This window comes from Pelobates fuscus, chromosome 1 (assembly GCF_036172605.1).
Source record: "Pelobates fuscus isolate aPelFus1 chromosome 1, aPelFus1.pri, whole genome shotgun sequence".
NCBI classification, from domain to species: domain Eukaryota; kingdom Metazoa; phylum Chordata; class Amphibia; order Anura; family Pelobatidae; genus Pelobates; species Pelobates fuscus.
The window spans coordinates 37,462,632-37,475,024 of record NC_086317.1 but is presented as its reverse complement, the minus strand read 5'-3'; the positions used below and the strand labels follow the sequence as shown (position 1 = coordinate 37,475,024).

Sequence of the window (12,393 nt, the reverse complement as noted above, 5' to 3'; positions counted from 1 at the left end):
AAATATATATTTTTAAAATCCTTATATTTAAGGTAAGTTGGATGGTAAATTATGTTACTGTCCCTTTAAAACTGGTACCTTTATTTTCATTGGACTAGAATTTTATGGATGTGCTCACAATCAACTGACATAGCCAGAGCCTGGACCTAAAAAGTTACATAGGTTCATTGATGTAATTTACATGTCATAGTCAACTGACACCTTAACTAAGACTATGATGTGATGTTTCATGCCAGTCAGTATCTTCTGCTCAGCACAGAGCAGCACTGATCGCTTCCCTTGGCTGGTGTGATAGATTTGGTTTAGCTCCTTATTGTTGGACTAATCCATTAGCCTGCTTGGCCAAGGCTCTTTGACACATTAAACACAAGAAGACTTAGGAGGACAGCTCCTCTTGGGCGTTCCTCTTATCTTGTGGCTGTAGGTGATTGGATACAGAACAAATCACTGATGGCTTCGAAATTTTCCAAAACGTTGAAAAAGTAAGTAGAGTATTAAATAAGCATTCAATTACTCCATAGCCATTTCAAACGCAATCCACTGGGAGCTTGTGCCAGAGGGTTAGAAACTGGATTTTAGGGTGTGAAAGTGATTGTTTAAAATGGCAATGCCACATATAATAGTCACTTACTGGTCAATATATCTCACCATAGATTGGATAGGTTTAAAAAAGGACAGATATATAGGCCTCAATTTAAGATTGTTGGTTAAGCGTTTCAAATTAATTAATCTTTTAAGATCAGTTTTTTTTTCTAAATATAAAAAATATCACAAAATATATTCTATATAAAAAAATATATCCATAATCAAAAACTAAAAAAGTATTATAAAATTTAAGTATTTTACACAATACCAAATTCCCAAACTATTAAATAATTTGAATATTAAATCTATGCAAAAGATCTAAGGGGATCCTGTTAGTATTAGTTTGCTTTTGTAGATTTTAGTTTTTAAGTCCAGAACAGGAGATTGTTACAAACAAAGTTACATTTTATTTTTCAAATCCGCTTTTATTGCCAAAAAATTTGCCATTCAATGTAAGAGCAATAACTGAATCTTAGAGAAGAATCTCATATGTCTCTGTCTCAGGCCCCCTGTAACCATTCACTGTAAACATATTTACCATCTCTGCTGATACACCATACCATGCATCCACATCTCTTTTTGTAAATTTTATATTTTTATCGTGGCTGAATCTCTTTTCCAGCCTGTGACTTATGTAGGGTTTCAGTGTATATTTATATGTATTATAGAGCAGATCTCTCTACATTCCTTGTTAGATATGTGTAGATTTAATGTATGTCTTTCTATAATAGGTAGGTTCCCCAGCACGGCCATTTGAATCTTTGCGAGGTCTTGTAGAGCGGTTATAACCACTGTCAATTCCATAGTTCTACCGGATATTGCTTTCTTCTAATAAACGTGTCACCAAAAGTGTATTCAAGTCATGTGCATTCATTTGGAGATTTTGTGCCCTAAATAAGCAATATTGCATGTCGTAATATTACATTTTAATTTACTACGATGCAATCTGGACTATTTCTATAATTTTCATACATAACTACTCATATTGCCAATAGTCATGGATTCGTTATAAAGGACTGAATCCAGGACAGATTCCTGATGAGATCTGCTATGAACTACTCTAGCATCCTACAATTCAGATGTTAATCTCTAAACAAAAACCTCTCTTTTCAAATTCCGAGTCCGGCACATTGTGAAAGAAATGTATTTACGTTTAGATCTGGTATAACTGCTGTTCATCCTTTGAAAGCTTTAATACTCAAGTCAATAAAATTGGCCATATTCATCACTCTAGCACAAACCGTGCCATCTTGCCTGTTAGTGCACTGAGAATCTGTCTTGAAAACTGTCAATTTTGTAGATATAAATTTTGAATCCTAATGCCATCTGTTCACTTTCAGGACTGATCTGACCTGGTCAGAGACTGTGGGTAAGGATGTGGTTACACTGTTACAACCACGCGAAATTCGGAGACAGGAGATGATACACGGTAAGTGTTAAAATGATTCTTCACCTATAATAAAGTGTGATGTGTGTGTATCTGAGCATTTTACTTCTCCCACATATCTCCAGATTTTTCCTTTCTAAACGAAAATGAAGGAGATTGCTTGTGGGCTCCAAGGTGACAAACTATGCCTTATGTTACTAAACTGTACAGAGTGCCACATTATGCTATCTTTGTGGAAGGCATAGCGGAATGGATCATCAATAGTGAACTACAAACACCGTTTATTTTCATACCTGCTCTGCCCATGTCCTGCTTATTCATACTTGTCATTTATTTTTACCTTTATACGAGGGACAATATTCTATTTTATTACTGTTCTTCTGCCTCCCTCTTCAGCCCAAGTTCCCCCACCAAAGAAGGGGTAGGGTAAGAAGAAGAAGAAGGGGGTATGAAGAAGGGGTGGGTAAGAAGAAGGGGGGGGGGTTAGAAGAAGGGGTGGGTAAGAAGAAGGGGTGGGGGTAAGACAAAGGGCTGGGGGTAAGAAGAAGGGGGGTAGAAAGAAGAGGGTAAGATGAAGGGGGGGTAAGAATAACAGGTGGGGGGAGTAAGAAGAACAAGGGTGGGGAAAAAGAAGAGGGGGTAAGAAGAAGAAGGGGGGGTAAGAAGAAGAAGGGGGAGTAAGAAGAAGAAGGGGGAGTAAGAAGAAGAAGGGGGGAGTAAGAAGAAGAAGGGGGGAGTAAGAAGAAGAAGGGGGTAAGAAGAACAAGGGGGAGTAAGAAGAACAAGGGGGAGTAAGATGAACAAGGGGGAGAGTAATGGTGAGGAGAAGGGGAGATGAGGAGAACGGGGGGGACTGAGAAGAACACAGGGAAGGTGGGTGGTGAGGAGAACACAGGGAGCAGAGGGGGTAAGAAGAGCACAGGGAGGGGGTTGAGGAGAAGGGGATATGAGGAGAACACAGGTAGGGGGGAGGTGAGAAGAACACAGGGGGTTAGGAGAACACATGGGGGGAGTGAGAAGAACACAGGGAGGGTGGAGGGGGGATGAGAAGAGCACAGGGAGGGTGGGTGAGTGTGAGAAGAGACCGCTAGGGGAGGGTGGGGGAGAGCTCTAAGGGACAGAACAGACAACCTCTATAGAACATGGGGCAAGACAGGGAGCTCTTTCACACTACGCGCACACGCACACACAATGCATCCTTTACACACACAGAAACACACAATGCATCCATTACACACATAATGCAACCCTTACACACAAAGACAATGCATCCTTTGCACACATACACAGAAACACACAATGCAAACCCTTACACACACATGCAAACACACACATTGCTTTTCTTACATACACACATAAACACAATGCATCTCTTACCCTCACTCAATGTACACACATACAGACACAAACCTTGCTGTTCCCCATGCAGCCACAGGTGGCGCTGTGCTGGGAGAATGTGATTACTGAAGAAGCCATCTTGGATGTGGAAATTTCCATGTTAGAAGTGGCAGTGGTCATCTTGGTGGTGGCAGTGGTTACATGTACAGTGGTAGACATCTTGGGTGTGGTAAAATTAATAGAAGTCTCATTAGTAGTCATCTTGGTAGAGGCTTCATGCCTGATGTCTTGTTGCATTGAAGGATAATAAATGGAGCCTTTTTCTTCCTCCAGTACGTCACCATTATCTACCAATTATTTGTCTTTTAGGGAGATGGAGGGAAAGAGCCCCCCGCTTGTGTTCCCAGCCGTGAGGCCGAGGACCTCGACGGGGTGCGAGACCTCACCCCCCCTATACCCTCCTCTGTATCCCGGATGCTTTTGTATACCAACGACCGGGCTGCTTTAATTATAGCGTGCGAGCGGCTGTCAGCTTCTGTTAAGCTGCTCGCGGGAGATTGTCCTTGGCACTCCAAGCGTGCCAAACGCCCAGAGTGCACTGAGCTGCCCTCCGATGTCACGGCACTTGCAGCCGCGATCCCGCCACTCTGAGAGTAATGCGAGCGGGTCGCGGCTGCGCTCGCATAAGAGCGGGTCTGAGTAACCGGGCGGGCGGGTGGGATAGATTTCACTACTCCCACCAACGTGGATTTCTGTGGTGAAATAAGCCGCGGCCCAGTTTTGCTGACAGGTGAATGGGCCTGCAGGCCTTTACTCACCCCTGCAGCTCCAGCCTCTCGCTTTTGCAGCACAGGCACATTTATTTTCCATTTTTTTTGTTTGTGCATTGTTGCCAGTTGTTCAGGTGTCTCTTTCTGTGTAAAATTCTTTATCATCCAGGCTTAATATTTTATTTATGAAATATTTATGTCTCCTTGCCTCAGGAACTCCTCTAGAAAGTGGCCATCTAAAATGGTGGCCAGACTTCGCCCCCTCCCCCCCCCGTTTAACACATTTTTGAGCAATTATTTGGCATTTTCAATAATGGCCTGAAGTAGTGATTTAGCTTATTTAACAATAAACGCACACTGACCTGAATTTGATATGAGAATTCTGGGACAATAGAGAAATTGGCAAATGAATTACATAATAAATAATTAATTACATTCATTCTTTTTTAAAATCCATTTTCATTATTTTACCAAATTTGGGAAATAGGTTTCAGTTACTGGGAAGTCACCACAAAAATAGATATATGTTTCTTAACCCCTTAAGGACACATGACATGTGTGACATGTCATGATTCCCTTTTATTCCAGAAGTTTGGTCCTTAAGGGGTTAAAGAGACACTATAGGCCTATTGCACACGGCACTTGACCGCGTATTTGTATTAGCGCCGATGGACATATTGGCATTGGGGTCACGTAAGTAAATAAAGAGTTTTAACCCTTTATTTACCACCACAGGGGGGAGCGTACGAAAGGGGGAAGGCAGAGTGAGCTACAGTAGAAAGAGGGAAGTGCTCATGCCATTGTACAGAACACTGGTGAGACCTCACTTGGAGTACTGTACACAGTACTGGAGACCATATCTTCAGAAGGATATTGATACCTTAGAGAGAGTTCAAAGAAGGGCTACTAAACTGGTTCATGGATTGCAGGATAAAACTTACCAGGAGAGGGGGGCGGGGCCGGACCGCCGACGGGATCAGACGCGTCTGTCTGAGCTCCCGCTTTGGGGTCGGAAAACGGCGCAAACTGAAGGCAAATCTACCCGCAACAACACCCACCCCGATCCCCAGACCCTGAGGTACGTGGGGATACCCTTAAAGCAGCCTTATGTAACCCGACTACGACCCGAGGCGTGAGGAGCTTGAGCCGGGACGAGACGGCCGCTCTCCCGGGTCTCCGGCCGGGGTCTGGCGCCCCCCCCCCCCCCCTGGACCGGGGGGGTCATCCCGGTCTGCACACACACGCGGCGGCTCATGTCAGACCACGACACGCGGGGCCAAAAAGCTACTACCCTGCTACATGGAACACTCAGACGGAATCCCCCAAAATGGCCGCCGAGTGCCAGCCACATGCGCGCCCTACCGCAGAAGCATGTTGAAAAAGCTGGAAGAGAGACTAAACAACTCACGAGCTCAGGTTAAAATTGCACCCATGGCTCTATCCTGCAGTTCCCATCCAGGCGGCTCGCTCATCCGAACCAGGCGCACTAAAAATGGCGCCCCAAACGACACGCTCCCCCGCCGGAGAGAACACAGGTGAGGAGATGTACACCAGCGACTACAACCCAGCACAAGGCACAGCACATCCAATCCACAGCCCGGCACCATTGCAGACTTGCCTACCTATGTCAGCAAGGCTCTACCACACGACGTCCCGGCAAAGCAGCGGGGAAGAGCCAGCACTCGCACCCGCGAGGGACCCACATTATACCTGGGAACAGGACGGTCCGCCCACACCCTTAAAGACATAGGCTGAGGAGGACTCTGTGAGACGTGGGGCAGGAGGAATGGGACACACAGCCCCCGGTAGTGGCAGACTATCGCTCCCCTCAATTCAGGACTTCCACACAGAATTAACCCCTTGCCTCCTCAAGCGGTCCAACCATGCAGATCCCTACACGACTCTCAGCTCCTGCCATCGGAGAGACTGGGGCAGCCGAAGGGGAAGATGTAACTGAAACTAAATAAGCTCACAACGTAATCTATTACTGCTAATTATTTCTCATGAGCATTGACTTAGCTTTTTAGTCTAAAGAGTGGAGGAGTTATATTTAGGCTTTAAGTTAGGCTTTTTCCTGCATCCAGATAGCGCAAATACTTGTGTATGCATAGCATTGTGTCTAACTACCTAGCAGTGACAAGCCTTTACACATACCCTAGACGAGTTAGTTAACCTGTGTCTATGCTGGGGGCTCAACAAAGTATGAATCGTACTGTAATACCAGGATAGTGCTAGTTCATTTAATCTGAACTTGACTCATGCAACACTTGAACGCTTATCGTTTTGTCTAGAAGTGAGCTTATTAACTAATAAATGTGTGGTTGTAACTCCATAAACACTATACATGACTTTGATTACATCTATTGTCTCACGTAATTTACCCACATACAAGCTATTAGTACTAGAACGAACCACTCATGTTAATATAAAATTGTGCAAGTCCTACCATGTACCCCACTGTTATAACTGTCATTGCAAAGTTTGTGGAATGCCGTTGGGGTACCACATATGCGTTGTTATATCTTTATGCACAACAAAAATAAAGAATTAAAAAAAAAAAAAAAAAAAAAAAAACTTACCAGGAAAGGTTAAAGGATCTTAACATGTATAGCTTGGTGGAAAGACGAGACAGAGGGGATATGATAGAAACATTTAAATACATTGTAACGGATCGCCTGGCACCCCGACTTGGTACCTCCGTTAATGGATGCTCCTAGCATTTCCTGAGGACTCCAAGCACTCTGGCAGACACCCCAATCACCGAATCCGAGAAACCTTTAAATTCTCCCAAGCATATGAATGCTGTAGACCATTGAATAGGAACCATATGAATAGGCTTGTACTCCTAGCATTCAACTGGAACAGCATGCAATAAATCCTTCCCCCAATAATGAGACGACACATCACTTTGAGGGTAAAACAGGAACTCTGGACTGGCTCATCCAGCCTGGCTTTTATTTCCAACTCAAACATACAGGCCACACCCAGGGGGAGGCATAAAAGAACCAATGACATAGATGTTACCTCCCACACATCCCCTCCCCTTAGTGTGACACATAATCCCATTATGCATACAGTGTAAAATATACTTTTACACAACTTTCATAACTTTAAAACCATACATCACATTCACATAAAAATACATATCCACAATCAATCCATTCAGGGGAACAACATATTAAAAAAATGGCATGAATCCGACCAGGGGTTCAAAAGTTACTAAAAGTATCTTTTGTTCCTTTCTGGCTGGCAGAAAAACATCCCCACAATGCACCCTGGTTTCCTCCCTTCTGCCCTGGAGTTAATTGGAGAAGTAATCCAATTACCCAGGACTAAAGGCAGACTCCATTAACCACATGGTTGCAAAACGACATAAAACACTTTAAAATACATAAAGTCACATTTACACATAACACACAGACATTTCACCTATCCCCAGATAGCTGGGATCTGCACGCACAAAACTACCGAATAGCGCGCAGATCCTACTCACACAGTACAATTGCCATGGAGCTAAAGTCTTTCCCATAGTCTTTCATTATATGAATAGGCTCCATGGTATGGCTATCTGGGGTATCACATTCCCATAAAGTCTGGTCCATAGTCCAAAGGCAAGAGGCGGGCAATCAGCCCCCTCCAAGGACACGTGGCGAGGTCGGTTTCGCCACATACATAAAGGGAATCAACACAGTAAAGGAGGAGACTATATTTAAAAGAAGAAAACTACCACAACAAGAGGACATCGTCTTAAATTAGAGGGACAAAGGTTTAAAAATAATATCAGGAAGTATTACTTTACTGAGAGGGTAGTGGATGCATGGAATAGCCTTCCAGCTGAAGTGGTAGAGGTTAACACAGTAAAGGAGTTTAAGCATGCGTGGGATAGGCATAAGGCTATCCTAACTATAATATAAGGCTAGGGACTAATGAAAGTATTTAGAAAACTGGGCAGACTAGATGGGCCGAATGGTTCTTATCTGCCGTCACATTCTATGTTTCTATGTTTCTATGTTTCTACAGTGCCAGGAATACAGCTTTGTATTCCTAGCTCTATAGTATCCCTTTAATGTAAGAATAGAAGTTAAGTAAATAATTAATGCCGACCTTGAGCTCTTCTATTCAGCTGACAGTATGTAACATGCTTGTTTAGGAACACAGATAATTGTCACTCACAATTTTCCTATAGTGTCTGTGTCTATGAAAAGTTTAGTGCTGAAACAGTTAAATAGGATTCACTGTAACAACCACAACCTCCATGTTGCGTTTATAAATCAAGGTTCTTAGGCATAACTGATCATGTTATATACATTCTCTTATTTTTGTTCTAGAACTCATTGTGACTGAAGAGAACCACCTTCGTGTTCTTCATGTACTGGTAAACTTCCAGAACTTGACAAACGGGACATTGCTGTCTTCGGATGAAGTGATGCTTGTCTTTCCTAACCTTCCGCAGCTCATTGCTATCCACAGTAAGTTATGGAACATTTTTTATTGTATGCAGTAAAACTGATCTAATGCCCTAAAGTTAAGAATTAAAATTAAAGTCAATGAGCAAATGGACCCAGACTTACCACAAGGGAGTGCTAACTGTTCATGACATCGTCCACCACAGATTAAATATAATAATACCAAGCCATTAGGCGAGACAAAAGGAATTATTTAAATAGCTTTCACAACTAGACCCTTGGCTGACCCTACATTTCTGTCTGTAACCTATATAACTAAGTGGGCAGCCTATCTTTGTCAGACACCTGTAATACGGACATTCTAATTATGCGCTACTTAGGTAGGAGTATTCAGCTCTCAGTGTTAGAAATGGGGTATCTTCTCCTTAAACTGCAGGCCACTGTGATAATTTATAATTAGAATAACACAAAATTGAGACTATTGTAATTCAATCCAATGTGGATAGTTTATCAGGTGGACACTATAAGTACTGTGCTACAGGAAAACTTGATACATTTCTATTATGATGCTCACATATTATAACCTTCCCTCCAGACTCCCTGCTGGTATCCTTGAAGCAGGTACTTCTAAGTGGACCTATGGTCAAAGAAATCGGTGGAATCTTACTATCCCACGTGAGTACTTTTATTATCAAAAATCTGAAATGTAGTCATATAAAGAGAGTTGCCTTTTTGAGAAAAGAACAACATTTCTTCTATTGATGGGGTATGAGAAAGGATGTCTTAGCTTAGGAATACTTCTGAAGTATGTTTCCCAAAGATATAAATGGAGATACAGTTTTCATTGATATCATGCGATTTCAGGAGTCGTTCATGCTCCGGGGTTGAGTTGTCTGCTGGAACTCCCTCATCAGTTAACATGTATCTCTCACTAAAGCCCCTGGGTGTCCCTCTTCAACCTCTTCTTAGTATCTTTGGACTCCATCACTCCTTGTGTTGTCTTTTCTTAACAAAGTCACACCCCTGTTTATCTCTCATCCTTATGTGCATGTCGCCTTACCACTTCAATCCTCTGTGTGTCTCCCTTCGACCCTTCAACACCTGTGTGTCTCTTGTGACCTCCTTCATCCCGTTTCTCACTCTGCATTGCCCTCCCCTCCTTGAGTGTTTCTCCCTAAACTATCTAATGCCCTTTTCATGTCTCTCCTAGTCCATTTTATCTCTGCAATGCCCCTACCACCTTTTTGCCTTCCAGTAGTTGCCATCAGCCTGAATTTTAGAATGATCAGGTGAGAACCTGGCACAAAGTGAGCATGCTAGGAGAGTGGATAGAGAGGCTGGATATGACGCTAAGTTTCAGTGTCCTCCACTCCTACTGTATGCTATTGGGTCTGAGCTGTACTAGGAGACTGTGTAAGGAACATGAATACACTCAGGTGTGTACAATGCAGAGACTGGAGGTAGATTCTATGTGCACATCTCTACTGGCTGTCACATGTGGTGGACCCTCTCCCTTAGTATTTTGATAACTCTTTTTTTACGTGAAGGAATGCTTATTTATTGTCCTTAGCAGCAGACCCTTCAGAACAAAAGGGACGTTATAAAACAAACTCTTCTTTATTGCTCTCTTATTCTTTCTGTGCTAACACTTTACTAATTCTTGTTTGTCTGGGTTGTTTAGTTTGAAAGAGCTGCAGATGACATTGTGAAAGAAACAGTGAAGTATTGCTGTAACCAGAGATCTGCACTTGAACTGATTAAGACCAAAAAGCGCAAGAACACCAAGTTCAGGAGCGCTGTGAAGGTACTGTGCCTACCACCACATAGAGCGCTCCCTATATGTTTTACCTTACACCTTCCCTCCTTTCCTGCAGGATTTGAACCCTGGTGTTTTATGTCCATTGACAAGTCAGTAATATACAGTGCTGTAGGTTTTGTAATGTTACATATTTCCTAATATGTCCCCAACTTCACTAGACAAGACGGTAAATGTCCCCAGCACAGTGATTTGTAATGTCAGTGGAGTTTTATTCACCCAACAAACCTATAACATGACAATGTTTTGACACCCTAAGGCAGGCTTCCCCAAACTCCGGCCCTCCAGATGTTGCTGAACTACAACTCCCATGAATCTCAGCCTACCTATAGAATCATGGGGTTGTAGTTCAGCAATATCTAGAGGGCCGGAGTTTGGGGAAGCCTGCCCTAAGGTGTCTTCATCAAACCACAAGGGTTTGAAGGCTGAATAAAACTCATTATACATTTTTCTTAGTTTGCTGCTGTGGGGATATTTATGGGATGATAATATTATACAGTTGAGAATTGCCCACTATGTCAATTCTCTTAGATCTTACAGATCGTTATCATGTAAGTGAAATGTATTCCAGACAAATAAAATCACAATTTGTTATAAAAATAGATATAATTTATTGTGACAAATAAAATAATAATAATATGTAACATGCGTGATAATAATCGGTGAATATTTAGTATAACATAAATATGCAATACAATGGCAATGTTAAAACAATCCACCAGCTAACAGCATCAACTATCAAGACTTACAAGATTTATCGGGGTACCACAGACATAGAAAGCTAAACTTCCAGCGAAAAGCCATAAAACCTTGGCTAACAGTTAGATCAACTGAGTAACCTTTTCAATGCTGGCTAGATCCTCCTAGGCACATAATATCTTATTCTCATGTAATTTTCAATTAAAATTACATTCAAACCAGCTCATTAATCATTTCCTGAAACCATCTAATAAGAATAATCTACCAGATTTTATAAGCCGAATTTGAATTTGACTAAAAAGATATCTTATTTTAGAGCAAATCAATACACATGGATATAAACAGCGGTATGCTAACACGTGATAATACGACATTAATATATAATTATTCTTAATTCCACCTGCAGAATGAAATGTTTATAACTATATATTCTTTAGTTAACTAAGATTTCTAAATATTGAAATCTGACCTTGATTTATCCAGTCATATATCATGCTATTAGATTTTAATTAACTTAGATTAATTAAATAAAACCAGCATAATTACCAATTATGTAGATGTTCTCATCAGATGAGTAGGTAGTCCCAGGAACTTGAATGCGAGTATGATTGGTTGTATGGAGGTGTGTAAGTAATAGAGAAAAGTGATGTTGATTAGAAAGTAATAGTAAAATTCTAAGTGTCAAGGAGTATTTCTTGAGTTGTGTCCAAGAGAGTTTGAGAGTTGTCCTGAATATCTGTCCTGGATCTTTCTGAATTTCCGAATCTGAAAGCCCAAATTAACCTCTCTCTTCCCTTTGTCCTAACTTTTTAAAGGGCCAGACTCTCTGTACGTCATTAGTTGGTAGAACCAATAGGATACTGAAGGTGTGGTCAACCTGCAGATCGCAATTTAGATTGTTCGTCCATAGAGGGCGCAATTGACTAATTCAACTTTCCTATCCAGGAAAGAGTTAACTTTTCCTGATGACGATTTTGAAGTCATTTGGCTTATCTAAAATGACAACCATAACTTAAATTTGCTGTCAGTTCAAAGCGTTTGCCTCAGTCTTTGTGGCAACGACTTTGATCGTAATTTCTAGGATTGACATGTCTAAACTCAATTTCACCCCTTACTTACAATGGGACCTTGTAAAATTTAGAAAGTAAAATTAATTACTTAGTCTTCTCTGTCACTAGTGTCTGTGTTTAAAATGATTTCTATTCCATTAACATTTAAACAAAGCGTTCCATCCCCCTGCTTCATTGCTTATCACTTGGCTTGTTTACATAATGCATTCCTTAGCTCGGGCTAGTGGCATTTTGGGTCTGTCTTGCCTGAAATCCAAAATGGAGTCCGCTCTGTTCTAAGTGACTCTGGCAACATACACTTTTAATTCCTATCTTAGCACAA

General features: G+C 41.7%; 1 long non-coding RNA gene across 1 annotated transcript; it reads left to right on the top strand.

Moving 5' to 3' along the window:
- The first annotated feature begins 8,488 nt into the window (after nucleotides 1-8,488).
- On the top strand, nucleotides 8,489-10,264 carry LOC134586923 (uncharacterized). The gene is made up of 3 exons (XR_010086602.1): nucleotides 8,489-8,549; nucleotides 9,082-9,161; nucleotides 10,168-10,264. It is a non-coding gene; the product is annotated as an uncharacterized LOC134586923 (long non-coding RNA).
- Nucleotides 10,265-12,393: the final 2,129 nt, after the last annotated feature.